The sequence below is a fragment of the Tachysurus vachellii genome, chromosome 1, assembly GCF_030014155.1.
Source record: "Tachysurus vachellii isolate PV-2020 chromosome 1, HZAU_Pvac_v1, whole genome shotgun sequence".
Taxonomy (NCBI): domain Eukaryota; kingdom Metazoa; phylum Chordata; class Actinopteri; order Siluriformes; family Bagridae; genus Tachysurus; species Tachysurus vachellii.
The window spans coordinates 20,923,817-20,929,816 of record NC_083460.1 but is presented as its reverse complement, the minus strand read 5'-3'; positions in this window follow the sequence as shown (position 1 = coordinate 20,929,816).

Sequence of the window (6,000 nt, the reverse complement as noted above, 5' to 3'; positions counted from 1 at the left end):
AGCAACATAAAAATGAAAAAAAAAAAAAAAACAACAACTATTGCCTGAAAATCCATCTGTAGAAGGACAGAAACAGATAGATTAAAATTTGTTGGATATTTGGGCTGTACCATCTTGACCTCCCTTCACTGGCTGCATGTTCCACCACTTCTGCACTCATTGTATCTGAAGAGAAACAAATCTCCTATCAAGCCGTGTTTAACTCTTCAGTGGACTTTTGCCAATTCAACCCTTAGGTTATGGAGCAGCTTAACCTCATTTGATCAAAACATCCCAAGATTCATTAATCCCATATTCTACATCCCACATTCGTTAACTTAGCAATATTTTTAGCTTGGCTTTTAACTGTGCAATATAAATAAAGGTTTTTGACTTTGCTGAACAGAACTCAATATAATAACAGAAATTATATGGAGTTACTAATAAAACACTATCACTCATGACTGAAGCACTGTTTTCCCTCCTAAATCCCAATTTAGCTCCTGATAAGCAGTACTCTGTTTATCAAACGTTACAACAACACCATTAACACATTACTTGAACTGATTTGTCCTGGAAAACATTTCAGTTAAAGCTGTAGGAAGGGGAGATGGATATTGCGTGGATGAGGAAGAAGACTATGATGTGGAAGTGGAAAGGGACATGATACTGAGTGGGAGAGGGACGTGCAGTGGAAATGGAGAGGGTCATACAGTGGAATTAAGTGGAAGAATTGAACATATCATGTTATTAACATGTCAGTCCCAGATCTCTTACAGGACATGGTGTGGAAGTGGAAAGAAACATGATGTAGTATAATGAGTGGAATGGGAGAGTTCGTTGTTTAGAAGGAGAAAGGGACATGTATGTGAACCTGAGGTTTATGGGGTGGAAACAGAGAGGGACAGACTGTGGAAGGGGAAGAAGGACATGTAACCTGAACTAACATCTTAGTCCTGAATCTCTCACATGTGTTCAGTTTGAGTTCTGGTCACTACAGTGGACATAGAATGTGATTTATCATTTTCTTATTCATCAAACCATTCCGTGAGACCTGCGAGAGAGCATGTTCATCAGAATTGAACCATTTAAAGGAGGCTCAAGAATATATAATAATATAGGATAAATAATTTTACTTTAATTTGCAGTGACTTTTTGCAATTTTCTTTTTAAAGTGGACCACTTTGTATTTGATGCCTCACTGCATAATGGCTAACCTTCAGGTCTACTGATGATACACATAGCTAAACATCGCACAGTCATGTCCATACACTCTCTGATGCCTACTCTTACCAAAAAGCTATTACATATTTATGTAGCCATGAAGTAAGCACATTTATTTGACCGGTACATTCCTCAGAGGTGATAGCAGCTATCCGGTGGAGGCATTACAGCATCTGATTTTAAAAAGGCTATTTATTACACTTCAGGAGGTGCTGACCTCTGATTCGCAATTTAGTCATCTAGGTTTTATTTGGCACGAGCCAGTCAATTAATGCATAAATACTTTAGCACGCTTACTGTAAAAGAAAAGATGGATATTGATCAGCTCCATTATTACAAATACATTCCCCTGATGGCGATGTAATGAACCAGAATGAAGATACTACACACCATAACCACAAACTAAAAACCATAAAGGGATTTTATTTCAGCAAGATTAATATCTATTTATATAGCTAAGACTTTAAAAAGTATTTTAGAGCAAAATAATAAATAACACCAATAATAAGGATTTAAACACAGTAGGCCTGTAAAAAAATGTCTTCTAACTGATGGAGTGTACTTCATCCAAAATGGAGGTATATTAATATTATTAAAGATCACAAATAATACTTCCTCCTCCACAGATCCAGAGTTCTCAGTTTGATCCCAAGCTCAGGTTACTGTCTCTCAGTTCCAGGATGTATTTCCGTGTTTCACCAAGTATTCCAGGGATAGAACAAAGTGATGAATGAATGATGATGAATAACAGACGGTCTCAAAATTCTGGTTATGATATGATCTCATAGAATTAAATAATGATAAAGCTTTTTCATAATATCCCCTTTTGTAGAAATGCAAGCGTAATTTTTTATTCGGTTCAGGAGACTTTAGTGTATTCGCAATACATAAAGATAATTCTAATGATTACAAAAAAAGATCAAACATTGTGATAAATCTACCTATTATACCGAAATGCCCGGTCAGGAAGAAGAAGCTTTGTATGTGTAGTCATCTTGACCTCGCAGCCATATTGTGATGAAGCAGCAGAAAGGTGAGACTCATTTCAGCTCTGCTTAGACGTGCAGTCCTGCAGTGACCCAGGTAGACCTCGCTGGCTTAAAGAAGTCAGCATTCTGCACCTAGACCAGGGTTATACTTGACGCATGGCCATGCACACACGGGGATGTGGCAGCTGTGCGAGCAATATAGCAGCTCTGTCCACTAGGGGGCAGGTCAGGGCAGAAACGTACCTGGCCAACACCTTAATACCTTCTTTGATCATTTCTACTCAAGATAAACAGTTAACAAAGCAGACATTGAAGCTGGGATAAAAACAGCGTTGCCAAAACAGATGAAACATCAGGTCATTAAACCAATCTGGGACATTACAGTGTACAGTAACTTGCATAAGTATTGACCCCCTTGAACATTACCATAAGCTAAAACTGCAATGGATTTAATTGGAATTGTGTCATGATATTTAAAACTGATTAATAAATAAAAACATAAATTCATGATTACAAACATTTTCACCCTGTTACAGTGAAAATGTTATATTTGTTCGGGTGCAATAACTCACCATCGGAAGTCACATAATTAACTCAAAGCATTTAACTTGTCTCCTAATCTCAATATACAGTACAGCTGGGAGGTTGTTAAAGAGCACATCTCAACAAACAGCATCATGAAGACATGGCAATGTTCCATAAAAGAATCTCTCAGGGTTTGTTGATAGAAGTAGCTTTCTGTATTTCTGCAAGTCACTGTAAAGCATTTCTATGGTAATGAGGAACATTGTGATCGCAGTTGATTATTATCATGTTACTACCACAACAGATTATTACAGACTAAGACACCTGGAAACTATGTAAAGTGCAAATTCATGAGAATATTAGAGCAAGTAAACGATCAGCTTTTATAACCTGGTCTTGTAAATCTATATGCCAACTAGTCCATGGTGGTCCACTATTACACTTTTCTTCAATGTTTTCCAACCACAACTTATGAGCTAACTTTATGTGACACATGTTGGGGAAGAGTGTCCATAGCAATTAGACCCGGGAAGACTAAGGTCCTAAAACCTCTAAGCACTGTATTTTTCCATAATTATGCAAAACTTAAGTTAAGTTTCCTTGCACTAACATCAAATTCCACTTTGAAAGAAGTGATGTGTGTGTGTGTGTTTGTGTGAAAGAGCGAGATAGTGTGTGTAAAAGAGAAAGTGTGTGTGTGTGTGTGTGAGAGAGAGGGGGGGGGGAGAGAGCGTGAGAGAGAGTGTGTGTGTGTGAGAGAGTGTGTGTGTGAAGTGTATGTGTGTGTGTGTGTGTGTGAGAGAGAGAAAGAGAGAGAGAGAGAGAGAGAGAGAGAGAGAGAGAGTGAGAGAGAGAGAGAGAGTGAGAGAGTGTGTGTGTGTGTGTGTGTGTGTGAGACAGAGAGTGGGTGTGTGAGGTGTGTGTGTCTGTGTGAGTGTGAGAGAGAGAGACAGAGAGAGAGACAGAGAGAGTGTGTGTGTGTGTCTGTGTGTGTGTGTGTGTGTGTGTGTGTGTGTGTGTGTGTGTGTGTGTGTGTGTGTGTGTGAAGCCTTAACTGAGGCTTGGCCCTGTCCATTACGTCCTATACAATAAACAAACAACATATTTTCAGATATAAATTCTAAACTCTTATCTGAAAATTGAGTCCTAATTACAATTTTATCTTTAGCTTAGAGAGAAATCACACAGTAACAATATGTTGTTATGGAGGAGATAAATTCCATGACCTCAAACTTCTCACAACCTCTTCAGTTATTAGACAGATAGATAGATAGATAGATTGATAGATAGATAGATAGATAGATAGATAGATAGATAGATAGATAGATAGATAGATAGATAGATAGATCGATCTTTATTGTCATTGCATAGTACAGGTATACAGTTTGGCATGCAACTGTGCAAATAGACAAGTGCAGATAAATACAGCACAGCATATAATATATAAATGTATAGGTATATATGTAAACATATGTACAGTGAATTAATATATAGGCTATAGCAGGGCAGAGATGTGTGGACATTGTTGAAAGTAAATGTTGAAAGTACATGTAAGTAAATGGTTCTAAGGCTAAGGCTAATGTGCAGACACTGTTGTAAAGGAAAAACAAGTAGAAGGTTATAAGGTTATGGCATTAAAAAAATGTGCAAGCTGAATAAACAAGTCCACTAAATATAGATACTTATATCTATATATATATATGAATGTGAAATATTAGTCAGAGTGTACAATAAGGTATATATAAATACACAGAGCAGTGTAGAGTTCAGTAGTGTGATGGTGGATGGAAAAAAGCTGTCCCTAAACCTGCTGGTTCTGGTGCGGATGTTCCTGTATCTCCCTCTTGATGGAATTAGGTTACACAGTTTGTGAGTGGGATGTGAAGAGTCCTTGATGATGTTGTGAGCTCTGCGCAGACAACTGCTGTGGTGAAGGTGCTCAGTGGCAGGTAGTTGGATGCCAGTGATGCCTTGGGCGATTTTTACCTTCACACACAGTGGAGTCTCTGTACAATACAGTGATGGAGTTGGTCAGGATGCTCTCGATGATGCAGCAGTAGAAACTCGTTAAAATCCCTGAGGACAGATGAGCTTTCTTAAGGCTCCTTAAGAAATACAGGCATTTGTGTGCCTTTCTAACCAGAGCTGAAGTTTTCTGGTGCCAGGACAGATCCTACAATGTGAACTCCAAAGAAATTAAAGCTGGAGCCCTGCTCTACCTCACTTCCATTGATGTAAACTGGGGAATGTCTCCTGCTGTTAGATTTCCGAAAGAACACAATGAGCTCTTTAGTCTTCGTGGCGTTGAGGGTCAGGTTGTTGATGGCACACCATGCTGTCAGGCTTTGGATCTCTTCCCTGTAGGCTGATTTGTCATTGTTGCTGATCTGGCCAACCACGGTGGTGTCATCTGCATACATGATGGAGTTATGCAGAGGAGCACAGTCATGGGTGAACAGGGAGTAAAGTAGTGGGCTAAGAACACAGCCCTGTGGGATGCCAGTGTTCAGAATGAGGGTTGAGGATACCTGTTGTGCCCAACCTAACAGATTGAAGTCTGTTGGTGAGAATGTCCAGAATCCATCTGCAAGTGGAGGTGCAGATACCCAGGTCACTGAGTTTAGTGATCAGTACAGTGGGGAGGGCTGTATTGAACGCAGAGCAAAAGTCAATGAACAACATTCTGGTAGCATGTAGGTGTTTTTATCCAGGTGGGTGAGGGCTGAATGAAGAGCCGTCGAAACTGCATCCTCTGTCAACCTTTTCGGGCGATAGGCAAAACTGGTGTTGGTCCAGTGTAGGTGGTAGGCCTGCAGTGAGGTGATTCAGAAGTGAGGTGATTTCTTAAAGCACTTCATAACAATAGGGGTGTGTGCAACTGTGCGAAAGTCATTCAGGCATTCAGAAGCTGAGTGTTTAGCCACTGGTATGATGGTTGTAGTCTTCAGGCATCTAGGATCTGTGGCTTGGGCCAGTGACAGGTTGAAAATGTCAGGGAAAACCTGTGCCAGTTGTCCAGCATGCTCTGAGAACATGTCCCGGTATGCTGTCTGGACCAGCTGCCTTGTGCGCAAACACTCTGCTAAAGGCTGAAAAGACGTCCGTTGTTGAGAGTGAAAGTGAACTGTGAGCAGTAGAAGAGTCAGCGGTTAATCTGAATTTCCTATAGCTTGATTGAAACGAGCAAAAAAAGTGATTGTTTGTCCTGTATGAAGGCATTGCTGGTTGGTTGAGATAGAGGTGTTGGTTTGTAGTCTGTGATGGTCTGGATGCCTTTCCACAT